This window comes from Camelus dromedarius, chromosome 11 (genome assembly GCF_036321535.1).
Source record: "Camelus dromedarius isolate mCamDro1 chromosome 11, mCamDro1.pat, whole genome shotgun sequence".
NCBI lineage: Eukaryota > Metazoa > Chordata > Mammalia > Artiodactyla > Camelidae > Camelus > Camelus dromedarius.
In genome coordinates this window covers 51,822,911-51,850,186 of record NC_087446.1, presented here as the reverse complement: position 1 = coordinate 51,850,186, position 27,276 = coordinate 51,822,911, and the positions used below count along the sequence as shown (strand labels likewise).

Below are 27,276 nucleotides of genomic sequence, written 5' to 3'. Positions count from 1 at the left end.
TATCTCATTGTACTCAATCAAGAGAAAAACAGTGGAAAATATTTTCACTAGCCAGAACCTAGCTCCCTGAAACCATGATTTAAATAGATTAGAAATAGAAACTTTATGAGAAAACATGAAATAACGTCAAGCTAGCTGACCTCAGTGATTAACCAAAAATCAACTGCTAGGGTATGTTCATGTATAAATTAAATCAGCCCAACCTCTTATTCCTTGTGCATATAACATTGTACTAAAATTTAATTTCCATAGAAGATGAGATTTTTGTCTGTTTTGTTCTCTGTTCTGCCTTCATCCATTAGAAGAGTACTTGGCACATAGCAGGCATTCAGTTGATATTTATCAAATGGATTGATGAAAGAATGGAAACAGAATGTTTGGTCCTGGAAAAATGAGAAGTGATAGTTCAGAATTATGAAGCAGAGGCACTGTAAGGTCTGTAATAATTAACCATAATATCAGTAATGTTAGAATGGAACTGTACCTCTTCAAGCAAAACAGCTGACTTGTAAGTATTTAGAAAGAAACAGACAAAGTGCTGACTTTTTAAAAGAAATGACTGATTAACTGGAAATATTATTTCATCAGAATGGTCCACCAATTCCAATTAATTGAGGCTTCAAGTTTAAGAAGAAAGGTGCAGACCTTGCATTTGGTAATAAAACTTTATGAAAACCAGTCCTTCAGTGAAGCATCCCCAGATGTTCTGATGAGCTTTGTCGGTCCCTTCTTTCATCTTTGAGAAGAGGCCACCTTAATTTGCACTCCACGTTATTTTTCTTGTACTTAACTGAATCTAGCTAATCTTGGCACCAAAGGTCCTGTCTGAGCCTTTCAGAGATGCAGATGAGAAGCAGAGAAGGGAAGATGGGAATCAGGTGTTAGGATCTAAAGTGTGATTGCAACCTCATGGGAGGTGACTGGGCTCTTCGTAAAGCAAATTACGGCAACACTTCCATTTGTAATTTGTATCATCTGGATACAACTTTGTATCATTAATCCTTCTTTACTTTTCAGCATGAAAAATGACAGGCAGTTGCCTCTGGGCTTCTGGAAACGATGGTAAAGCATTTTTATGTCATCCAACATGAAGAAGGTCCTTCTTACATTAACTTCATGAATACATTTACGGTGCTGTCCTCCTTTTCTGTTTCTCCTTTATTTTCTGAGATGGTGGCAGAGCTATTTGAGATATCCAACTGTTGGCATTCCATGATCTGAAAGTCAACCTGATCTTATCTGGCCTCACCAGCCCATGGGATTTCCTGTAGCAGCCCTCCATCTTCTCGGATAGTACCTGAGCATCCTCTCCCTCAAGTTGGCCCTATTTATTCTGGGGACTCCCCAGAGACATGCTTCACATGTGCCTGCAGACACGTCTCTCAGATACGTGGTGTCCATCATGTTCTCCTTGTCTTTGCCCGCCTGCCATTTGATTTGCCAACCACTGCCAAGTGCCATGGTCTGAGGTAAGGATGCCAGTGTTCATGCCAAAGGGGTGGGTGTGGTGCTGGGTTTTGCGCAGAGTTGAGGAGAAAGGCCCTTTCTCTAATTCCTTGCGACTCCGGGTCACTGGGCCTTTAAGCAGATCTGTTTACATCTGGAGTCCTTTCTAGTGTTCCAGGTTCTGGCCCCTTCCCTCACTTACAGTCTTACGAATTCTCCCGCGACAATAATTGTGTCCATATCTGGCTCTCGTTCCTTGGCCAGAATTATTTGGGAAACATTCCTTAAGTTCCTAGTTGCCACCCCCTTTTACCAAGCACCACCCCCCTCCACCAACGCATCAGCTGGACACAGAGACCACAGTCTTCATCCCGCCCCTCTCCTCCTGCACTCTCTCTCGGACCAAACTCAACCGCAAGCAGAAGCCCCGCCGGCATCACTGGTACAGAGAGGTTCCGTGTGAGTGCGGTCGGGGCACAGCGGGGGGATGGGGTGAACGTGCCCATCAGCAGTTGGTTAACCGCTTTCTTACAGAAGGAATCCTTTTTCTCTCCTTTCTGAAGTGGTGAAACAAAACCTAATCACCTTGGTCTCTCTCCACACGTTTCCTTCAGGGCACCATTCTGCTGAGTGCCGCCCACCAGCCCTTCCAGTGCCTGGCGGTGAGTCATCCCTTTGTTGAATACAAAGGGCCTTTGTGGAGCTGTTTCTTAGGGACAGGGAGTTCTTCACCCAAGCCCAGACTAGAATTTGTGTTTGCGGGGCGCCTTGTAAGTGGCAGCAGCCCTTTCCAGTCCTCCAGAGCAATGAAGAACAGGCAGTCTACGCCGTGTGACACAAAATGCATGTTTTACGGCAAGGCAAGACAAATTTAAACATAAACACTTTCTCTGCCCTTTCACCTGCTCTGTCCCTTCTATCGCAGACTGTGTATCCACATTGTGCACAGACCAAACCTCCCCCATCAGCACAAATACCTGCTCAGCCATGAAGAGCGTCAACAAGACAGCTCCTTGGAAGATAACATTCCTTCTTGACCTTGAAAGGGGCCACGATGACCGTCCGATCTGGACTGTGTAAACTGTCAATAATACGTCATCCAATGTACAGCCCTCTGTCTCAAAGAACTTTACAACTGTGCCTGGAACAGTTCTCGGGCTTTCTGAGATGCTCTTCCCAGGTTATAATTTGGCTCGAATAAAAATTTCCATTTCTTTCTTAGGTCAACTAATTAATTTTTTGTCGACAGCTGCTCAATCCACTCAGGCTCCTCGGAGCCTCTGGGCCAAAGGGATGGTCTTTTAACTTGTTTTCTCTCCTTCACTTCTTCACACAGCTTCAGTTCCATCTTCTTGCTGTCCTCGCTGGGGACAGCCATGACTTCTCTTCCTCATGTTTTCCTGATTTTAGCTGATCCGAAATCCAGACACTTTTTAAGAAGGAAAAGTACTGGGTAATAATGTTATTTAAAGAGCCACTGGCCAGAACTCATCAATATTAAAAGGAACAGACAGGTTTCCAAATTCCCAAATGGAATTTCTATACATTAGAAACATTTATGACCTGACATTTAAAAACCAGTATAATATTCTAGATAATGACCAAATAAGATTAATTATGAGGTTTGGCTCCTTTGGAAAAAAAGCCTTAAACTAATTTAATTCATGGATATGCGGATACTGTGCAAGTTAATATTGATTTAGTAACTCAAATTATATGAGAGCCCAAGAATGGATAAATAGTTTTTCATTGAACTTGGTTTTATTGCCCAGATATTATGGGCATTTGGCCCACTTTGCTTCTAGGATAATGTAAAAAAAAAAAAAAAGAAGAAAGAAAGAACAAATTTAATGTCTAAGATCAGATTCCTAAGCTAAAGCTACTACCATATATATGTTAACTGTAAATATTCTATTCAACTAGCAATTTAATTTTTCCACAATTTGTGATTCAATCTCCTCTACTAACCACCAACAGTAGAGAATGGGTGAAATTTGAGAAGGAATGTAAAAGAGGTATTTAAAAATAATTCTAAATGTTACTGTGTCTAGATATATAAAACTATGGTATATAGTTATGAGTTATAAGCAGCAATAAGAAGCCTCATTTTGGAGGCTTACTATGTACCAGATACCTTGTGAGACTCACACTTACATCATCTCATTTAATCTATGCAGTAGATAGTTTTAATTCCCATTTTACAGATAAAGAAACTAGAGCTCAGTGATAGTAAGTAACTTGCCCACCGCTAATGGCAGGCCCAGGATTTGGACCCACATATATGTGATTCCACAGGTTATACATTTAACCTTTATGCTGTGAGGCAAGACAAAGGAAGACACTTAAGAAACAAAAAATTAAATCCCAGTGTGCAGAAGTACATGTCAGTTATTTTTTTATCCCCTCATAAAATTGTCACGTTCATTCCAATTGGCTAAAGGTCTGAAAAAGTAAACGCTGGAAGAGATGAGGAGCCAAGAGCAAGAGGGTTGGATGTACGTCAAGACCAGTGGGTGCGGTACTCCAGAGGGCAGCCAACTGGGAACACAAAGGAAGCAGAAGTCTGAGGGAGCCAGGAATCAGGGCACCAGGGTGAGCAGGGCAGGAAGACGCTACAGCAGGACATTGCACACAAGACAGGGGTGAGAGGGGTTGCAGGAGACGAGAGGGCAACGGGAGAACCAAAGCAGAGGTGTGTACCAAGGCAGCTTGATTGTGGCTGCTCCTGCTGCTGCATCTACATTTTCTGAGAATTCCCCATGTCAATAGCCAGTCTCAGCAGAATCCATCTGGAGGGAGACCAGGCAGTTTGGTGCCCTAAGCTGAGGCAGAAGGAGCATCCACAGTATCTGCACAGGAGAAAATCCTGGCTAAAGGCTGTATTTTAAAGATTCCAGGTAAGTAAGTACCAGAGAGTCAGACACTCCGTGGGCTTTGCTTCTTCAACCCCCATGACTACTGCTCCTTCTTTTTTGGGGGGGGGGTTAGTTCCGGGAAATAATTAGGTTTATTTACGATTAGTATTATTTTAAATGGAGGGACTGGGGATTGAACCCAGGACCTCATGCATGCTAAACACCACACTCTACCACTGAGCTATACCCTCCCCCTGCTCACTGCTTCTTACAGAGCTCTACCAGAGGACGCCCACATGTCTCCCAAGGGCAAAAATCAGTTCTCAGAGACAGCTCGATCTGAACCCACAAAGAAAACATTTTCCTAGCTACACTGCAAATGACAAAGCCCCTCTCATTAAATTCCGTGAGTCCCAAATTGTTCAGAGCCAAGTACCTAAACCAGTTAACCCTCTTCTGTTTCCATTTTGCGGGACATGTTCTGATTGCTGACTCTCCCCTTCTAATGTAGTACTGGAAACTGTACGTTTCCTTCTACACGTGGCTTGGCTCTCTGTTGAGAGTACAGTGAGCGTGCTCCTTCCTTAACCTGCACCCTCAGCTTTTACGTTGCATTAGCATTGTAACCTGCCACGTCACGCTGGTATCGAGTTCATGGCCACCGAAAACTGCTAGATCTTTTTTCACTGAAAGGCCATTATCAAGCCAGCTGTCCATCTTACATTTATGAAAACCCAGTTAAAAATAACTTTTGCATGGGTCTTTGCCTGTAGGCCCGTTCATTTCTCTGTGGTTTCAGCGGCCCAACGTTCCACATTGCCGCGATCAGACGGAACTCCAGCCTGCTGATGACGTCACCGAAACCGACAGGGTCAACCCTTCGGGCTCTGAACTAGCTGCAGATACAACAGAACACCTTCTGTGTCTTCAGTGAATTAAACAATTTCCTATCAAAGTCACCAATACTTATTGAACACATGTTCTGAATGAGCCACTTTTCTACATGGGAGGATAAATGAGATGTATTGATGACGTACGGATAAACTGGACAGAACTAGACCCCAAGAGGCTCATGACACCTGGGGGGACAGGAATGGACGCTGCTAGGCTAAGTACTGTATGATATGAGTAAAGTCCTGAGACAGCATTGAAAATGATCTAGTACTGAATTGCTGTCGCCATTGTTTCAGTTTCTTATATAGAGCTGTCCGTGGGTATCAGAGGGGGATTGGTTCCAGGCGATTGGTTAAAAATACCAAATTCATAGATGCTTAAACTCCTTGTACAAAATGGTGTAGGACAGTCCGGTCCTCTGTAACCATGGGTTCTGCATCCACGGATACGGGAGGGCCGACTGTAGGTCATCTTCACTAAACCAGTCTGTTTTCAAATTTCCAATTGGTTGGTGTGGTACCAGTTCAACCTGAAGCGAGGTCTGTATAGAGCAACAGGACCAAGCGATGGACTGAGGACACTGTTGACCATGCACTGAGCACAGGAGCACAGGAGAACGTGAGAACTAAGAATATTGATGCACGTAACCAATACATTAGAAACACACGAGTATCTGATCGTACCAGCACTGCCTGTGATTTCAGCTTTGAGACAACAGCGATGTGAAAGGCAGTGCACAAGACAGAGTCGTCTCACGTGGGCTTCCCCTTCTGCAATACAAAGAGAGCAAGAAAGCAACGGAGAACAAAGGGACCCCCACCTGTAATGGTAAACGTTGGCCACTAACCACTTTACAGCCTCAGGAATAGCTCAGACGTGCCACAGCTCTGCAGCTGGTAGCCAGCCACCAAGTCTGACCACACAAGTTTTGGTAGCTGAAGCTGAAAGAATTATTTGGGTGGTTGACTAATTGTTCCTTTACATGGCCTTCCAGATAGAAGGAGGGGGAGGAGGAGGAGGAGAAAACCTTTCTGCCCAGTTTTTACTAGGCTGCCAGATCTACCTTGGCTTTGTTCACATTTACTAATCCGAGTCTCAGCAAGAACAAGAGATTACTTATTCAGATGTGGGGCTCTTAGTATTTTACCCCAAAAGCAGTGACTCAAACTTGAATATAACTGACAGAAGGGAGACTTCTTTCATAGCATCTAGCCCCTATTCAGAGCTTTCTTTTCTCCCCTGACACCCTCTGCCCTAGGAGAGCCTCATGCAGCCTGACTGGTGCTGTCCTGGGCTCTGGTCTTGAGGAAGGCACCAAACTACGTCTTCCCCAGACGGGGCCCCAGCTCAGACCTTTCCTTAAGCCTGGATCGTGCGTAAGGCTGCTGCTGTCCCGGCCAAGAGGCATGCCAGAGCCAGCAGCCCAAAGATGTTCAATTGACTTTCTGTTTGTTTTGCTTTGTATTTCCTCCCCTCCCTCCCTTGCTGCCTTCCTAAGTCATTTGAGAATTTTATTACTAAAGTTCAAAACTCAGTTCTTGGCCAAGGCAAGTATAAATACAATTTTTGAAAGATGTAATAAAGATGAAACAAACAGTTAATAGACAGTCGATGGAGCAAATACAATCAGAGAGTTGAAAAATGGTGCTGGAACAGTACCATTGGATATTCCTATGCCAAAAAAAAAAAAAGAAAGAAAAAAGAAACCTGACTGTTTCTTGAACCATATATAAAAATGAACCGAAAATGTATCATAGACCTAAGTGTTCAACGTAAAACTGTAAACATTCTAGAATAAAACATAGGAAAAAAATCTTTGTGATCGTGTGTTCCTGAGATTCCTTAGGTATGATACAAGAGCACAAACCATAAAACGAAAAATGATAAATTGTACTTTATTACAATTATAAGCTTTTCTTCTTTGAAAGACACTTAAGAAAATAAGACTTGCTACAGACTGAAAGAAAATATTTGCAGAGCACATATCTAATCAAGGACTTGTAGCCAGAGCACGTTAAGAACTTTCCAAAGCTCAGCGATAAAGGAAAGAAACAACCCAGTTTAAAAAAAGAAAAAGCACAAAGGATTTGAAGACCTTTCACCAGAGAAGATATACAGAGGGCAAGTAATCAACATTGTTAGTGATTAGGGAAATACAAATTAAAACCACAATGAGATACCAGCTATTAGAATGGCTAAAAGAAAAATCAAACCAATACCCACTGCTGGGGAGGAAGCAAAGGAACTGAAACTCATACACTGCTGTGGAAATGTACAATGGTCTAGCAGCTTGAACAACAATTTGGCAGTTTCTTATGACATTAAACATATACTTACTTACCTTATGACTCAGTAATCCTCTTACAAGGTATTTATCCTGGATGCATGAAAATCACATTCACACAAAAACTTGCACCCTATTTTTATAGTAGCTCTATCCAAAATTGCCAGAAACTGGAAACAACCCATGCCTCCTTAGGGGTAAGTGGATAAACAAGCTGTAGTACATCCCCCCCCCCAGGAACACTACTCAGCAATGAAAAGGAACGAAATGCAGACATAGGCAATGACTTGGATGAATCTCAAGTGCATTGTGCTAAGTGAGAGAAGCCAGAATCCAAAGGATACATATTACATGAATCTGTTTACATGATATTTTGGAAAAGGCAAAATATAGCGACTGAGAACAGATGAGTGATTGCCAATGTCTGGGGGACAAGGAAGGAAACTAACTTACAAAGGGGCGCCGGGGGACTTTTTGGGTGGCAGAAATGTTTATATCTTTATTGGGATGGTATTTACATGCATGTATACACGTGTAAAACTCCATCAAGCTGTACATTAAGATTTGTGCATTTTACTGAAGGCAAATTGTTTCTTAATTAAAGCATTTAAGAAATAAAGGTGAATGTATGTCCATGTGTAACTGAAAAATTGTGCTCTACACTGGAAATTGACACAACATTGTAAACTGACTGTAAGTCAATAAAATAAAATTTAAAAAAAAGAAATAAAGGTGAAACAAAAACATTTTTAGAAAAAGTGAAACTGAGAGAATTTATTGCCAAAAGACCTACCCTAAAAAGGGCTACTAGATATAAACCTGGACCTTCAAGAAGGAAACAAGTATGTTGGAAATGGTAAATATGAAGGAAAATCCTGTGTATATATATAGTATGTATATTCATTTCCTGAGTTTTTCCCTTCATTTGTCTTTAGATGGGGGCAGGTAAAATACCAAACACCTACATTATGGAGGGGGAAGGCGGGGGTGGGGAAGAGGGGAATTTTTAGGAAACAAAGAGAAAGTCACCGAATCAATTAGGGATTCCTAGCTCCTGAAATTTGATTCTAGCTGAATGCCATGGTACAGAGTAGATTCAAACTAGGTCCTCAGGATGCCAAACAACCTGGTGAATAAAACAAGTTTGGGCCAACTATTTCCAAGCTTTGCATGTTGGTTGAGCATTTGGTATCCACAACTTGCTGTTAACAGTTATTTAAAAAGATCTGTTAGGTAATTACAATCTCAACTTTTAATTCTAGTATTTGAAGAATTAATTTTACAATAGACAGAATTAGTAAATTGAGGCCCACTTTGGGTAGGATATGTCAAGGTCATGGACCAAGGTTTAAACTGAGGTCAGCTTGATCCCAAATTCTGCTTTATAACCAACACTGCACTGATTTTATTCCTGACTGTTTTCTCATATGTAAAATGAAAATGGTAACAGAATCTATCTCAGTGTTGTTACAAGGATTGAATGAGAAACGTCTGCAAAGTACCTGGGGTATAGTAAGAACTCAATCAATGGGAAGGTGTCCAAAAAAATATATGACCTCTAGTTAATACATTTTACAGCCGCCAAGACTTCAGTGAGGGGGAGTGTGTGGAATTCCCTCTTTTTTTGGACTGATCACTGCACTATCCTATGACCAGAAACACCACCTTAATTCTGCCAGCCTTCTAATCAACCATGCCTTCAGGTAATCAAGGGCTTTTTAAAGGAGCAACAAAAATGCTCTCCTTGTAACTCATTATACTACATAATGGATGAAGGACTGAATTTCAAATAACCCTCAGGTTGTCTCTGGGCACTTTGAATTAGCAATTGTTCCCTCTGAGGCTTACCCCAGCCACATTTTTGTACTCAAACCTGCTCTAAAGCAAAGGATTATCTGATAGTATTTTGGATTAAATATGGATTAAAGGATTTAATTGCATTCCCCTAACATTTATTGAGCTTGTCTTACTTGCTGGACATCTTGCTAGATACTTCCTCATATATATTTAATTCATTTCAAGAAGAATACTTTCTAATGCAGCTGTTACAAACGGTTTCTTCAGCGTCTCAAAATAATATGAAAAACCTGAGAAGTATTTGTGGGGCTCTTATGATCAATATTTAAACAATTGATGAAAACTGTGTATCTTATTTGGGCATTACATTTTTCTTCTAGTATCTCAGAGATTAATTATTTTCACCCTAAAATTACTGATTATGAATCTTCTAGCAGGATGGCTCAAATTCCATGATAAATACAGACAATCTGTTTTTCCTCCCACCACGTTCAAGGGGGAAAAATTAATGTGTTTGTTAAGCTAAAGAAATAATAAATAATTCTAAACTTGCCAAAGGGTACTGTAAGTTACATATTAGCTTTGGGGAAAATCTATTTCTAATCCTTCTGATGGCTAATTTCTTCCATCTGTGACCTGCCATAGATTAAACCATCCAACTTAATGCCTGATGGGTCATTTTCAGCCACTTGCTCTGTTTACATGGATCACCCTGAGTCAGAAATGCAAAGGAAATTTTTAGTGTTCTCTTACCTCATTTCCTTGGTTCCTTTTCCTCTCTTTACTGTCCTGTCTTCCCTACTGCCTCTTTCAACCTGTCTCCCTAAAAACACAGAAATACAAGTTGGTACTTCCCAGCTTTGTTTCAAACTGATTTTCTTTTGCCACCTCCTCAATCCCTTTCCCCAAAGGACGTATCTGTGTTGTTTGGGATCTCAGGAGACAATTCTCCCTTCTTCAAAACCACCAGGAAAAGGAGAAGTTCACGATTGCCCGTCCTTACCCTTCCCAGCCATGATCTCCTAGCAACTGCTCTGGAGGAAGGCATTGTTATCTCCATTTTACAGGACCAGGGTCGGAGAGTGTAAACAATTTGCCCAAGTTTACAAAGCTGGCAAATGTAGAGCTGAGATCTACACCCAGGTCTTTCTGACCACAAAGGCACACTGTTATTTCACTGTTACCCTGTTCTCTACGATATACTGGATCACACTCAAAATTTATTAGTCTAATGCTCGTAGATTTCCTTGATCAGGATCTTATTTTATACAGCCAGTTTTGTATCAGTCCTAAACTCCATCCAGGCTTTCCTGTCTTATGTCTGAAGGTAAGATGTACCTATTAGCCTGGAATACCCTTCTCTTCTCCTGTCCCAAATCTCCCTATTCCTCAAGACTCATTATGTCCATTTTCCATAGGACCTTTCCGATGCCTCCAGTTCCAGTTTGCTCCTCTTAAACATTTGAGGAGTTTGGAAGATAGTGTATTCCTTGTCTTTCCTCCACCACACCCATCCAACTGCCTCTCCTCCTGAGATGAGTGGTTCCTACAGCTGACAGGCAGGCTGAGCCTTGAGCTGAGCTGGGTTGGGTGGAGAAATCTGGTAGCTGATACATGACTTCTGCCCTTTAGTCTAAATAAGAGCCTGGAGTCCTAGGTACAAAGAGACTTTGGACTAGTCTCAGCTGGCCCAAAGGAGATCTGAAGGCCTGTGAAGGGAGAGAAATGGCAGTGGCACATGTAGGTGCTCCTGGGATACCTGCTGGACTCCTTGGTCCATCAGGAGAACTGAATAGACGGGTGAAGTCTGCTCCATCCCTGAGGTTGGAAGGTCACTGGCATTTGCAGCTAAGGAAACCACCAGGATGGAGATAAGCTTCCTTTTGGTGCTCTGGCAGGAGTCTGCAACTTGCTGGATTTGTACACCACCTACCTTCCTGGCAGAGCCAACTACAGACCTACCGCTAGCTAGAGTCTGCACATAAGGAACCCAGCAGCTGGACATGCGTTCCATCTACAGTAGCGGTTCTCAAAGTGTGGCCCACGGACCAGCAAGCATCAGCATCACCCAGAAACTAGTCAGAGATGCAATTTCCAGGCCCACTGAATCAGGAACTCCGGGAGCAGGGCGAGCAATCTGTTTTAACAAGTTCTCCAGGTGATTCTGATGCGGGCAAAAGTCTGAGTAGCCATGCTGCTCAAAGCGTGGTCCACAGACCAGCAGCACCGACATCACCTTGTTAGAAATGTGACACTCGGGCCACACTCCAGGTTGTCTGAGTTTGAGTCTATTTTTTAAAAAGATTCCCTAGCAATATGAAAAGAATAAGTAGATAAAACCAAACAACCAAAGATCCCCAAGTGATCCATATGTACATTAAAGTTTGAGAAGCACTGATATGGGAAAAAAATAGCCTCAGGTTATCAAACAGCTGGAGGGAGGAAATAATGATGCCCTTCACAGCAGAGCTCCTCGGAAGACAGGACTGCTGGTGGGAGGGGCAGCAGTTTGAACTGGGAAAAAATAAAACTGAATTTAAGAGGCTCACTTATAACACTAAACAAACAAACAAACCCCCAAACAACAACAAAATAACTGAACAATAACAACAACAACAACAACAAAAAAAACACATGATTTTTTTAAACTAAACAAATGAATGAGTGAAGAGGATGATTAATGTTGAGCTCAAATCAGTGGCCTGGAACATCAATTGGAAGAAGTATCTTAAAATACAGAACAAAATTCAAAGAGGTAGAAGTCACCAGCAAAAACATAAGGGACTTGGAAGACAGATCCAGGAGACCTACGTGCTAATATTAGAAAAAAATAAAGGACAGATTGAGGAGAGGCTAAATTAAATACATATGAGATACCTCTGAGTCAGCAGATGGGAATGTAATATCAAGATTCACACGCTTAAGCATACTCCGATAAGATTTCTGAACTTTAAGGATAAAGAAAAAACTCTTATAAACTTAGGGACAGAAAGAACAAAATATCCAAAAAAAAAAAAAAAGCAGCATTAGACAAACATAGGACTCTGTCACCTACAACTCTAGAACCTAATAACACATAGAAATAACATCAGAGAGAAAAGAACGACAACCCAGGAATTCTATACATCCAGGCAAGATAATATTATTCATTTGTCAGGAGAAAAAAAATGTACACTTTTGGCTATGCAAGGATTCAGGGAAAAAGTCGTCCTCCTATTCCACCTTAGGGAAGTCAGATCAGAGTAGAGGGTGAAGAGGAGAAGCAAAAATGGCAAGCAGTGTATCTTGCCAGAAGTATAGTTAAATGCAGTAGATGCTAATAGAGTGAGGTGATGTAATACAACAGCTAAGTAAGTAGCCTTAAACAAGAGAAATTTACTGCAAAGGAAACCTAGTAATGGTCTGAAATCCAAAGTACTAAGCCATTAAGCCATGCCAGCCAGACAGGCATGCGGGAGTAGGACAGATTCTACTTTATTCTAGAGAGTCTTTAGTAGCCTCCTAGTTGCTTTCTTCATCGTTTTCCCTCTCTTTAATGTTCTTCTCTTCCTCTAGCTCACCCAAAGCTGCCTCACCCCACCAGCCTCAACACACAAACATGCAGCAGGGAAGAACAAACCTGACTCCATATTAGATCTGTTCCTTTAGCTCTAACCATGGGCTCTGTGTCCTGGGCTTAGTCGTGCTGGTTCTGCACCTTTTGTAAAAGAATGTTGCCTGTAGCCTGAAATATACAGGATTGCCTATTCCCAAGGCTCTGACCTTTAAGGGTATAACACTTTCCCATCCATATAAAGACAAAAAAGTTGCAGAATAGAAAATAACATTTGTCTTGTTGGAGGTTTACAGGGACCCCATGACCTGACCTACCCAGACAGCTGCAAGAACAAAGGATTCCAACACTAAGAAGCTTGCAACAACCAACCACACCCCCTCCTCTTTTTGGTACAAAGGGAGCCTAAATTCTGACTTGGGGAAGATGATTCTCTAGGACATTAGTCCCCCATCTTTTTGTCCTGCTGGCTTTGTGAATCAAGTTGTTATTCCTTGCCCCGACACCTCATTTCTCAATTTATTGGCCTGTCCCTGCGGCTAGCAGAATGAATTTGCACTCGGCGTCGGACATGCACATTTAGCTGCCTTCACAGAATTCTCTGTTTCAAAATTACTCTTTCTTGCCCCCTCCCCAACCTCCTTCCCTCATCAAAATGTGTCCTCTGTCAGCTGGCCAGACTGAGTCTTAGGAGACCCACCTCCCCCAGCTCAGATGCTCCTGACAGTCTTGCACACTGGGGGTGGGGGTGGGGAGGGGGTCCCTTGAGGTAGAAGACCCTACGTCCCTCCCTGGAGAACACGGCCTCCCTCCTGTGGTCAGCTACTGCTGGTGGAGAGGGAAACCTCCCAGGACACCATGCAGATTCCTGTCTCAGTTAAGATGTTTGACTCCCAGTAACAATACCAAATCAAAACGTAATAGGCAATAGGAGAATGTGCTACCATACATAACTTTAGTAGAGATAGGCTGTAGGTGTGGTTGATTCAGGAGCTCCGCAGTATCACCTGGAATCCAGCTTTCTTCTCTTCCCCACTCTGCTATTTATGCCACTAACCTCATCCCAAGGTTGGCTCCCTGGTGGCCATAATATGGCGCCAGCACAGCTGCGTACACGTGCAACCTCGCCCACATACAGGATGCAGACAACTCCAGCAAACCACACCTCACAGCCCAGTAGCCCAACCACAGGTAAGGGCAGGGCGGGCTTGGATGGATCACCCAAGGAGGGCTGTTACAGAGCCAGCCACAAGGTCCACTTCTGCTTCCACCTCCTCTCCCCAGCTGATCTATGAGGAAATCCAGGATAAACCCTCAGAAATGCCCCAGAGAAATAAAAGTTGTCACCAACAGAAAAATTTACCCTTTTGATAGGGGAGATGAGTGAGGAAATCCAGGACAAACCCCCAGAAATGCCCCAGAGAAATAAAAGTTGTCACCAACAGAAAAATTAACCCTTTTTAACAGGGTAGATCATTTTCTTTCTTTTTTTCTTTCCTTTCCTTTCTTTTCTTTCTCTGGTTTTATTTTGTTTGTTTGTTTGTTTGTTTTGTTTTGTTTTGTTTTGTTTTTTGACTACAGCTCATCTTGATTAGTTACTTGTTCGCAAAAAGACTTCCCTCTTGGATTCTTTCATTTTATGGAAGGAATAATTGAGGCGAGGAGAGCATCATTTTGAATTCTTTTACTAGAATGGACTGTAAATCACCGGCTGTCATGACTGTGGCCAGTGGCCATTCTACCATACTTAATTCAGAGACTATTGCTATGACATGTTTCTGAGGTCAGCTAAATGTTTCTGTGCATCCATATTTTAATTGGTTTCCTTGGAGTTTTTAGCTGTATGTGTTACAGAAAAACAAAGCTGGAGATTAGTTAAAGATGGTAAAACAGACTTTCTTCAGTAACTCCTGCAGTAACGGGAAAAGGACTTCAGTTTAGAACCAAACCCATCTCTGATCCATGTAGAGGTGCAGAGACTGAGTATGGGCTTGAACGAAGTCAGGGAAGTGGAAAATTATAAAAATCAAGCAGGGAGGTGGGCCAGTGTGCCCAGGCCACCTGGGTTTGTTAACTGGCCCTTACGAAAGTGAGGCTCTCACCCTCCCACAGAGACTGGGGAAAAGGCGCCCTATCTTCAGGTGTTGGCTGGAACAAACAATAAATTCTTTTGTCAGCCTTGAGTTTTCCCAGACAGGGTCTTAAGAGGGCTGGGTCTTCCCAGGGACAAGCCCTTGAACTGTTTGAAGCCCTGTTAAGCGTTTGTTCAAGATCTTAATGTTGTGGGACAAACAAAATAGTTTATGATGGAAGTAAAGAACAGTTCTCAGATGTAACCTGAAGAAATCATGCTATATAATGATCTTAATATACACAACTATAACAATATGATTCCTCTCTGTCCCTAAACGTATAATTGCATTTACTAATATAAAGTCAAATTAATATACATATGAACTTCTTAACTGAATAGAAGATTAATTGCATATTATGCCTCAGTAGCCCCTGAAAACATTCCTCTCTAACAGTGTAATATGTATATAACCAGTTCCAAAGGATAGCCTGAGCCAGCCATCTGGAACAATCTTTTTAAATGGAGGAGCAAGGTTTGGTGGGTGCATCACTCAAATAGTCACCTTTTAGCCCACCAACTCTAAGTGGTGATAGAAAGTCAAGGGGTTACTCATAAAAGCCTATTGGTAGGCATCTGGACAAGGAGATGTGGGATGGGACTTTTTAGCCTCATCAATCCTTTTACTGTAGAAAAATTATTGATACAACTGACAATAAGTAATCTATGTTGTCTCTGGAGCTGTTAAAAGAATGTGTGCCAAATTAGTTATCAAAATGTGTTTTTCCAGTATACATACACTCTTTGGAAACACACACACACAGACACACAGAGACACTCATACACACATACACATATACATGAAAATGTGAAAACCTCTATAAAGCTCACAAAAATGAAAAGCAATTCTAGAAAAACTGCCCATCATTCACTCATTATGAGTTGTAAAATGGTCTTACCTTTGCAATAACAAGAAGCAGTATATGGGGTAATATGTTATAGGAAAATGAAATAAATGTTTTGCTAAATCAGCTCCTCCCTTGGTGAGGTTGGCTGAGCTCTGTGCTGTATGTTGAAGTTCAAGAGGGAAAAAAGAGCCTCATCTTATTACAGATCGCATTTAAGCTTAGATGATGGTAGCAGATCTGGGTGATAATCGAACAAAACAAGTCTAGTTAGGAATTTGGAAACCCATAGTCAAATACTTCGTGCTTGGCACACAGCAGACATTCAGGTGATGTATGTTAAGTGGAGTTTTCAAAGTGTGTATTTTGGTCACATGTTAATAAGATATTCAAGACATTGAGTAATATTTACATTTCAAGTGGTTGGATCGCCCCTGAATAAGCACCTTTTTTTTCAAAGAAATGACAAAGGAAGAGAAGCTCAGATTGTTCAGTTATATTATTAATGTCATCCTTTCTCACTGTTACACAGAAGCATTGAATCGAATTGGATGTTCCTGTCACCGAATCTCCCCTCTAACAAACATAGCTGAGACCAAAGAAAGAAGCAGGAATACCTTCTGAAGAGTCAACTGAAGCTCCTGGAGTCGGAGCCAGCAGGTTTAAAGCCCTCATCACAGGAGTATCCTGAGCCCCAAATCAAAGCTTATTTAATCTCATTTAACACAGGATTTAGATAATTTTGTTTCTCTGGTTAGAAGGGTTGTGCACACTGTTGATTTCCCAGGGTAGAATTTTAAAGCCATCATGCCTTAAGGAATACTAGATCCCACTTTGGCGCATGTTTCCTCTTGTCCTGAGTCCTACTTCAGGACGTCGTCCTCTCTCCCCAAGTGCCTCCTTCGTATAGTTGTTTACATCTCTGTCTCCTCTTTTAGGGTAGGTGCTTACTATGTCTGATTAATGTTTGTATTCCTCTTTCCTTTGAGACTTTTTCCTGAAACCTTGACACCATAGGTAAACCATAAATGCTCGTTAAACACAATGAATCAAAAATGGAGAATTAGAAGAGTTGATGCCCAGCTGGAAGCAGCAAGAAGCCACATACGGAGGGTGGTGTGTAGGAAGAAACTAAAATCAAAGGGCTGATGTCCAGCTGTCTGGGGCCGTTCGTTGTAGGGAGAAAGAGCTCCACACCACAGGAGCCCGGGGAACTGCATGGAGTTAGTAAAATGGGTATGGTTATAAACTGGTGGGTGGTGTAAACAGTTTTAAGTTTAAAAACAGTTTTAAAAAGTTTTAAGAATATTGCAAAATGTTTGCAAAGGCACAAGGGACTATATTCAATTTCTTGTAATAACATACAATGGAAAAGAATCTGAAAAAATACACATGTATATGTGTAACTGAATTGCTTTCCTGTACACCTGAAAGTAACATTATAGATCAATTACACTTCAATAAAAGATAAAATTTTTAAAAGATGCTTGCAAAGATTATATGACACAAGGATGTTCACTGCAGTGCTAAGACTCACTATGAAAGACTGCCCATCAATAGAGAAATACTGACCAGCAAAGTTTTTTTAAAATTAAATTAGAATACTTCAATATAATATAAATGTATACATGTGCATAAAAAGTATGAAAGTGTATGTGAAAGGATACAGATTGGCACATAACAGTGGTTGGTAAGGTCACAGATGGCTTTTATTTCATTCTTTATAATTCTGTGTTTTCCAAATTCTCACCAATAGATATGAATTAATTTACTAATTGGAAATAAGAAGAAATTTTCTATGTGTGTGTTCGGGGGTAAACTTTAGCTGTATGGAAAATTCACTTATGTAGAGAAACCCATTCCTTGATCATACTGTTATAGATTCTTAGGAGATGCCTGCTATGCACTTGATGTTTGTTAGGTCCTGAGTATTCAAAGATAAAAGATATGGCCCCTGGTCTCATGGAGCGTGGACTCTGTGGGGAGACAAGGTTTTGCTCTAATGTTTGTTGAACATTCACTGGCGCTAGGCATTTTACTTAGATTACCTCATTTAATCCCCATAATAATTCTGTGAAGTAAATATTCTTCTTCTTCTTCTCAATTGATTTGCCCAAGATTGCAGCTAGTAAGTAATGAGGGAGAGCTTCAAACCCAGACCCACCAGACCTGGATGTTCTTCAACAAGACTGTCTCCAACAACTGTCATCAAGGAGATATACGCTAAGATGGAGGTAAAGTCTAATGACACTTAGGACATGTTTCTAACCCACGATGAGTGGAGAAAAGGATGTGGAAGGCTTCCTGGAGGAGGTGTCATTTTCACAGAACACAATGTGGACAGGAGTTGGGGAATAGGACAGGGGGTTCCAGGCAGAAGTCACATGCACCTGTGCTCAGAGGCCAGAGAGAAGTGGGGCACACCCAGGCAATGTACGTGGTTCCCTATGGCTGGAGCAAGGCTGCAAGGATGTGTCAGGACCCAGGGCACAAGGCTGGGATCTCATAACGAAGGGATATATTTGTCTCATCCAGTACTATCATGCAAAATGAAAACCTTTCTTCTAGTTTTGCACTGGTGGATGAGAAAAAGGGTTAAGCAGGCTTTAAAAAAAAAAAAAATCCCACACTCGTTTGACTGATTACTGCCATGGTAACCCAGCAGCAGCCAACACTTGTCAAGGCCTTTTCTTTGGATACAATAATAAACAGTGATAAAGCATTACTTCAAAGCTTTATATTTTTGCCATCAGTTAAAATTCTGTTCCTGGCTATGGTAAAGACTTCTTCAAATCACAGCCAAAAAGAAAAAAGAAAAAAAGAAAAAAGGAAGGGAAAGGAGAGTGAGAGAGAGAAAGGTATATTTTAAATAACGTCCTGGAAACAATTTATGCCTATGCCTTAAGAATTTGAAGCCCTTAACATTTGAGGCCCTTGGAAAGACCAAAAACCTTATCCAGGTGGAGCATTCTGAAAGGGCTTCCTCCCTCCTAAGAATAAAGACTTGACAGAAGGTAAACAGTGACGCTGCACTTTGTCGCATTAGCCCCATTATGTCTGCCGTGATTTCTGTGGAGGTGAACAGCCACCCCCTCACCCCTCCTTTCACTGTTAACTTTAGCTGAGAGGAGCTGAGACGCACAATTATTGCCGGGTGACAGCTGTGTGATGGGTGGGAACTTGTTTCTAAAACAATCCACAAATATTTAGATTTGGTACCATTCTGAAAGCTACTCTCAAAGCAGGCAGCTTCTCCCAAGAGGCAATTCCTTAGAGGAAAGGAAGGCTTTTCAGCTTGGAGAGGAGACTCTCCCGGTCAAAGTCACAGCTCCCATCCCTTCTAGCACCTTCCTCCTCAAACCTGACCTCACCTCCAGGAGCTGAGTCTCCTGCTCTGTAAAGCGGGACTTACTCCTCCCCTTTGCAGTACAGCTGGAAGGACTGGCGATGCTCAGTCCACAGGCGGCGGGCACACATACACTCTGTGTTCAGTCGGTAGCTCTTCTTATTTATTCACTCACAAACTCAAATGGTAAGCCAGGTAATAAAACCCTCAATTTATGTATCATAGTTCATAAATTCTTAGACACACTGTTTTTCATAGTTTAACGTCTCTGAAATTGGGATGTCTTACAGCATAATTGGCCGTGATTTTTCTTTCTTCGTACATCATAAAATAGGAGGATGTCTCAGATAAGATCAAACAGGGTAGCCCCTGGCGGCATATGGAACATTTGACCTTGGTTCCAGGCCAACAGATAAAAGAAGGAGCTAAACCCTACTCCTCTTCAATAAATCTCTGACAGAAAAGATAAGATTCACGGCAAGTACCCATCTCATCTTTCCGAGCTGTTGCAACCTGGCAACACATCTGTTCCTAAGAGAATACACATCAGAATCATCCATCCACTCAGTCTCCTCTGTGATCCATCCCATCTGGGGGCACCTTTCCGCATCTCCTCAACTGTCCTTCTCCCAACACCTGCACTGCTGCTAAAATGAAACAAAACAGAGGAGACTGAGCTTGAGATTTTCAGGGCTGTCTCTAAAAGGAAACCAGGCAGGAACGTAATGAATGTAATTTTTCAGGCTTGTAGAAACATGTTGATCGTGGCTGCAAGGCTTACTGTAGGGGGAGGGAGTAGAAAGATGCTCATGCAAACACACGCGCACGCACACACACGCACATGGCCTTCTGTCTTACACTATGGAGTTCTGCCTTAAGGCTTCACATGACCCTCAAAACCAGAGCTCTAAGGGAATGTAGATGGTTGGAACCCTAGAGTAGCTAGTGTCACCTGCTTGGGGACAGAAGATGCACCCACACACCTGCTGTTATAGGTAACAGAACCAGATTACGAAGTGGGTTAGGAGTAACTTGCCTGGAAAAAGTCTATAACGATGCTACAATATTGGCACAACTCAGAACTAGGGTACCAGTGAACTCGGGTTTTTGAAAGCAACTCTACCTGGTGGCCGAACACAAGTTGGTTCTGTTCCCACTAAAGGAGACACTGACATCTAGGAGAAACAGTTCAAAACCAAAACCAAAAACTCCATACAGGTGCAAAATCTTTTGGAAATGAGTATGTTTGTGGTGCTCTTGAGTGGTCGCAGAGAACAGTTGTGGGGTCAACCACCGATCCTGCAGTGGAGGAAAGACAAACTTGACTCCATATGAGATCTGTTCCTTTAGCTCTAACCCTGGGCCCTGTTTCCTGGGCTTAGTCGTGCTGGTTCTGCACCTTTTGTAAAAGAATGTTGCCTAGAGCCTGAAATACACAGGAGATCCCATTCTCAAGGGGCTGACCTTTAAGGGTGTAACACTTTCCCATTCATACAGAGATAAAAAGTTGCAGAACAGAGAATAACATTTGTCTTGCTGGAGGTTTACAGGGACACCATGACCTGACCTACGTGGACAGCTGCAAGAACAAAGGATTCTGACACCAAGAAGTCTGCAACAACCAACCACACTCCCTCCCGTTTTTAGTATGAAAGGAGCCTGAATTCTGACTTAGGGAAGATGGTTCTGTAGGACATTAGTTCCCCCATCTTCATGGTCTGCTGGATTTGTGAATAAAGTCATTATTTCTTGCCCCAAAATATTGTCTCCCGATTTATTGGCCTGTCGTGTGGCGAGCAGAAAGAGTTTGGACTTGGTAACAATATTCTGTGCCTGAAAGCGGCACTTGTGGTCGGTCAGTAAGAGAAAACAACTGTCAGGTCATTGCCAAAGATGTGAGATTTTGCCCTCCTCGTGAGCTAACGGGTTAGCCTGCCACTGTTTCATGGATGCTTGTTGATGACACAAGTCTACTTGTGTCCGATGGTTTGGAACAAACAGCAGTCAGCACCTTGCTTGCGAGAGGTGTAGAATGGGAGAGACCCTGGAGCATGGTAACGTGACACAGTGGAGTACAGCACAGTCGTTCCCACCCCACTGAACAAACGCAGTGAACACCACATTAGAACAAAGATATTGAAACATACGGAAACAATATCCGTGTGAAGAGGCGCAGACTTCAGACCGCCTAGGAAGTTCCCGTGGTCCAGCTCTGGTCTGGAGCCTGGCAGGCTCGGTCGTTTCATGGGAAGGGACTTGAATGAAAATGCCAGTTCACAGAGAACGAAATAGGACAGAGGAAACAATGAATAGTTCTGTTTCCTTTTTATTTGGAAGCATACCTATTACGTATTTCCTAATTCAGTGGGAAGAATAAAGCTGGATGCTTCAAAGTAGTTGGAAAAATCTTAGCCCAAAGGCAATGAGAGGGCTCAAAAGCCAGCTACGGAGAGCTAACTTCATTCCTGTTTCAGTATAGACGGCTTTTCCTTTTTTTTTTTTTTTTCGGCTGTATCTAGCAGTTTCTTGTCTTCATGTTTAAAGGACTTGAATTGGTAGATAAAGACAGTTACCAGATTTGAGATGAATGGAACTCCAATCATTTTGAATTTCTATATCAAATTATATATGAAATACATAGAGAACATTTTCTATAGTTTTAAAATGTGTATAAGCTATAACTTCAATTTCTAAATTCTAAGCATTTTCTTTTTTTCCTAGAACTAATACCTTTGATTACAGTCTTAGTTCTCTCAATAACTGTTACTACCTGGCAGCCTAATGCTGTTTTAGAAGGTAACATTGATAAAATTGATCATTTTCCTAACATTAAAAAAAAAAAAGGTAACATTGATGCTAAGTCCTCTCTCAGTATCCATGGGGGATTGGTTCCAGGACCCCTCTGGGATACTGGAATCTGAGGATGCTCAAGTCACTTGTGTAAAATGGCAAAGGCAAAGGATTTGCATGTAATCTAAGCATGTCCTCCTTATACTTTAAATCATCTTCAGATTATTTATAACATCTAATACAATGTAACTGCCACGTAAGTTGCTTTTTGGAACCTTCTGGATTTTTCTTCCCCCAAATATTTTCAATCCACAGTTGGTTGAATCCACAGATCTGGAACCCATGGACATGCAGGGCCGACTGTACTATTAACTAATCTTCAGACCTTATTCCAGTGTCTCCGTCCTCTTTCAGGTTCAAAATTCAGTTCAGGAGCCCACATGGCATGTAGCTTTCCTGTTTCCTTAGTCTTCTCCAATCTGAAACAATTTCTAAAACATTTAAAAATTAAAGAAAAAAGTTTTGTTCATGACCTTGATATTTGGAAGAGTCCTTCAGTATGAGTTGGTTTGATGTTTTCTCGTGATTGTACAGAAGTTAATGTGTCTTTGTCGAAAAGACTGCAGAAGTGATCATACGCCTTCTTAGGGCAGCGTATGAGGAAGGTACACGATGTCAACATGTCTCATAAATGATGCCTTTGACTTTGATCCTTTGGTTAAGGTTGTTGTCATCTAGGTTTCCCCACTATAATATTATGATTTTTTGCCCATGTAACTAATATCTTGTATCTTGTATTTATTCCCATGTAACTAGTATCTTTTGGGAGATGCCTTGAGAGTATGCAAATACCCTAATTCTCATAACTGTTTTGCCCACTAACTTTGGCATCTGTCGACGTTGCTAGCCTGCAACAGTCATCACTGTTTACTTTGGTGTTTACCAAAGAGTGATTTTTCTATTTCCATTATTCTTTCTGCACTTATTCACTGGAATTCTACCATAAAGAAGAATGGAGTCATTTATTTATTTATTTATTTATTTATTTATTTATTTATTTATTTATTTATTTATTTATTTATTTAGACTAGAAGTACATACTCATGGATATTCAGTTTATTTTCTTGCTCAATTTGTCCCATCTTGGGCCCTTGACAGTTCCTTCAAATTGGCTCCTATATTGTTTTGAATATTTTTTAGTACTACCGTATTTTCTGAGACCCCACAAAATAGTCCAGGCTCATCTCTGACTTCTCTTTTCCCAGCCCTGGAATCGGCCGTTTCTCCAAGGAGTCCTGGCTCCTTTTACTAGAGAATGATGATTAGAAACCGAAATCTGGTGGGTGCCAGGCGTGCTCATCATTACTGGGATGTCACTGCTGCCAGAGGCTTTCAGCAGACAGAACTAGGAAGTGTATGTGTGTGTACACACCCAGACACCTATCTACATATCTAAACCCGTGATTCTCACTGGTTACCTCTGATTCCAGTCCAAAGTTTCATTGTCATCTCCCCTCTTTCCTTGTTTGTAACTTCTTTCTCCTCAGTTAAGATGCCTGATTCTTATTATCCACAATCTAGTTACTGATCCACACAATCCTATAATGCACATAAAGTAGTTTCAGAGTTGCTTAACCAATACCTCTGTGAAAAACAAATTTATCAATTCTAATACAATATTCCTGTATAGTTCTTTCTGTTTTTAGCTTGATGGTATATGGTGGTTAATTTTATGTGTCATCTTGACTGCACCACGCATAGGGTGCCGAGATATGATTCAATGTTATTTCTAGGTGTGTCTGTGAAGGTATTTCTGAAGGAGATGAACCTTTGAATCAGGAGACTGAGTAAGCAGCTAGCCCTCCCCAACGTGGAGGCCAAATGCAATCTGCTGCCGGTGTGAACAGAATACAAAGCTGAGTAAGGTGACACCTCATTGTAGTTTTGATTTGCATTTCTCTGATAATTAGCAATACTGAACATCTTTTCATGGATCTATTGGCCACTTGTAGGTCTTCATTGGAGAAATGTCTGTTTAGGTCTTCCACACAATTTATGAAAAAGAATACATATATATATATATATGTATGTATAACTGAATCACCATGCTGTACACTAGAGACTAACACAACATTGTAAATTAACTATACTTCAACTGAAAAAAAAAAAAAAGCAGAGTAAGAAAAAATTCTTTCTCACTGCCTGACTATCTTTAAACTGGCCACGCATGGGGTGCTGGGACCATGCATGGGGCACTGGTTTTCTCCTGCTTTTGGACTTAGACTAGAATGTATGTCATCAGCTCACCTGTTTCTTAGGCCTTTGCACTCAGGCTGGACCTGTACCATTGGCTCTCTTGGGTCTCCAACTTGTCGCCCGCAGATCCTGGGACTTCTCAGCCCCCAAAATCATGTGAGCTAATTCCTTACAACAAATCATAGATGGATAGATGGAGATCTCATTGTATGTAACCTCATCTTTATACCTATCTATATCTATCTCCTATTGGTTCTGTTTCTCTGGAGAACCCAGACTACTAATATTTCATCTATTGTCAAAATACTATTTTCCACAATCACCTAGATTAGTGCTTTTCCTCTGTACTCTTTCCATTGTGGTTATATTGTTCATTCATAATGGTGCATTTCTTCCCATTTATACTTCTTTTAAAAAAATTAAGTTAGATTCTATCTGCACAAAACCCTCCAGCACTTTCCATCTCGCTCTACGTCAAATTAGAAGCCCTCCCACCGACTAACCCTGCGTGATCCGGACTCTTATGTCTCTCTGACCTCATCTCCTTGCCCCCAACACTTTACTCACTCCAGTCCAGTCACACTGGCTTTCTTTTCTTCCCCCCATTTTAAAAATTGAAGTATAGTTGATTTACAATGTTGCACTAGTTTCCTGTGTACTACATGGTGATTCAGTTATATATACATATTCTTTTTCTTATTCTTTTTCATTACAACTTACTAGAAGCCACTGAATATAGTTACAGTAGGACCTTGTTGTTTATCTATCTATTCTGTACATAGTCACGCTGGCCCCCTGATTTCCCTCAGCATCCCACACGCTCTCCCACCACAGTGCCTTTGCACTTGCTCTCCCGCAGACATCCACATGGCTGAGGCCCTCGCTTCCTTCAGGCTTCTGTTCACAAAGGCACTTTGTCTACTGATTTCTTTCTCTGTCTTAGTTAGAAGAATGTGAGTTCCATGAGGGCTTTGTTCTGTCATAGCCATACTTCCTGATCTGGAACTATACCTGGACCTTAGTAGGCACTTACACATAAATTTGTGTTGAATGTTTGTTGAATTAACCTGCTTCATATTTCTTTAAGGAAATATCTTCAATCCTTTAGATGTCAATGATGAATGTCAACTGATAACAAATTGCCAGCATAAGGCCTGACAATTTGTATTTTGCCTCAAATGCATATTATGGTAACTGTGCAACTACACTATGTGATTCAGTCTTATTCATTAGAATGTTTGCCTTCAATATACTCTCCACATCTCTTCTAATAGCTGTGTCCTTCTATAAAGAAAATAGGGTTCTTTTCCTCCTAAATTCTCTGCAATAAACATATTATTTTTAAAATCAGGGGAAAAAGCAAAAAGTCTTAAAACAAGCAACTCATGTAAAAGCGTTAATCTAAGTGATCTTGGAAAATAGTATTTTGACAATCTACGAACCACAGTGTAAGTTCTCATCACAGAATTACTGTGATGCTCTTCCTCCCTCTTCATTCTCCTGAGGAGTCTTCCATGCTGACAAGTTTTAGAAGCAACTTTTAAAGCATCTGTCTGAGAAAATGATCAGGAAGCCTATTTGCTCCTACAGATAGGCCACCTACTATTATGCAAGCCAGCCTATAAAGAGACAGTTATCCCAAATCATTTAACAGGGAGCGGCAAAAGGAGGAAATAATAACAGATAGCAGAACGTGTGAGGCAACTATTGTGCAAGTCCTCGGGGGACCTGACAAAGGGAGACAGATGTGAGAAGAAAAAGGAACCGCGCTCTAATGGTGGGGTGAGGATGTCAACATCCCTCCCTGCACTGAAGCACAGTGACGTGGGGGGAATGCTCCAGCGGAAAAGCACTTAAGGTAAGTGAAATGTATTGTCAGTGCTAGGCTGAGGATGTTTGGGAGCTAGACACAAAGTACCAAATCACGGAAGCAACTGAGTGATGTCTAGACTGAGAAATCATAGCTAGAAAGTTGTTTCCACCATTTGAGAGCACAGAGGTATTTCTGTAAACTGGAAAGACTGGGGATAGCCAAAGGGATGTTGAGATGAATGGAATCTTCCCCGAGTCCCTCCCACAAGGGAAAATTCTCAGCAACCCCATTTCCTGGCAACGGAATGTTACCAAACCCGAAGGCAGGTGGACAATGGAAAATAAAACGGGGAGGGAGAAGAGATAAAGGGGACAGAAAGTCCTAGTTTTGTAAAATCTCACAGGATAAGGGAAAGACTCCAGGGGGACAAACGTTGAAAACTGCTGTGATCGCTCTGGTAGCAGGGATGTCTGAGATTTAAGGAAGTCTAGTCAGGAGCGCCAGAATCTGGCCAATGCGGTAAGCTCGTTGGAATTAACGGTGAAGAAACCTGTAAAACAAAGGGCGTGTCTCCTTCCTAAAGTAGAGGGCTTTCCTTTCTGGAGAACATCTGGGCAAAAAGTGGGAAAATAAAGCTTATAGGAGCATCAAACATGGTTCTTCTGGTCTTTGTTTTTGTTTCGTTTTGATTTCCTCCAGGAATCGATTAACTCCAGGGAAACTGAGGCAGCACAAATGACCGCTGGGACCCCCATGAGGACTAGAGAATTCAGAAGCTCGGAGAGCTGCCTCTGATGGGCTTTCTACCTGTGAACTTGCTACAGCAGACAGCTTTGGTCGCCCACCCAATAGCAATTCCAGACTCACGATCTCCTAACAGACCCTGAATTTATTCTAGTATCTACACTTTTCCAAGAGATCATGGGTTCCCAGTCCCAGGTGTTTGATTATACTAACCCAGTGGCGGGGGGGATTGTCATTATTTGCCAATGATTGGCTCAGGAAGAGGCAGTTTTGGTCATCAGGACATCAAGGGAAGCTAAGGGAGACATCTGGGCAAGGTTTCTTAGCTCTTTAAAAGAGACACAAGGAAAAGTCCCATTTTTGTGTCTGTATAATGGAGTCTGAAGACGGGATGCCTGAACCTGCCAGACATGTTTTTCTTTTAAAATTTTTTTAAATTTTTATACAATTTTAAAGGTTACTTTCCATCTACAGTTGGAATTATTGGCTCTATTCTACAAAATATTGGCTCTATTCCCCATG

At 41.6% G+C, this 27,276-nt stretch overlaps 1 protein-coding gene across 7 annotated transcripts in view; it reads right to left on the bottom strand.

Moving 5' to 3' along the window:
* The window catches only part of PCED1B (PC-esterase domain containing 1B), a 111,175-nt gene that overhangs the window by 36,348 nt on the left and 47,551 nt on the right, over positions 1-27,276 (bottom strand). For 6 of the 7 annotated variants that reach the window (XM_064490908.1, XM_064490912.1, XM_064490909.1 and 3 more), the window contains exon 4: positions 10,030-10,099. The exons of the other annotated variant lie outside the window; for it this stretch is intronic. The gene's annotated coding sequence lies outside the window, so the exon portion shown is untranslated. The remainder of the gene's footprint in view (positions 1-10,029; positions 10,100-27,276) is intronic. 7 annotated transcript variants of the gene reach the window in all.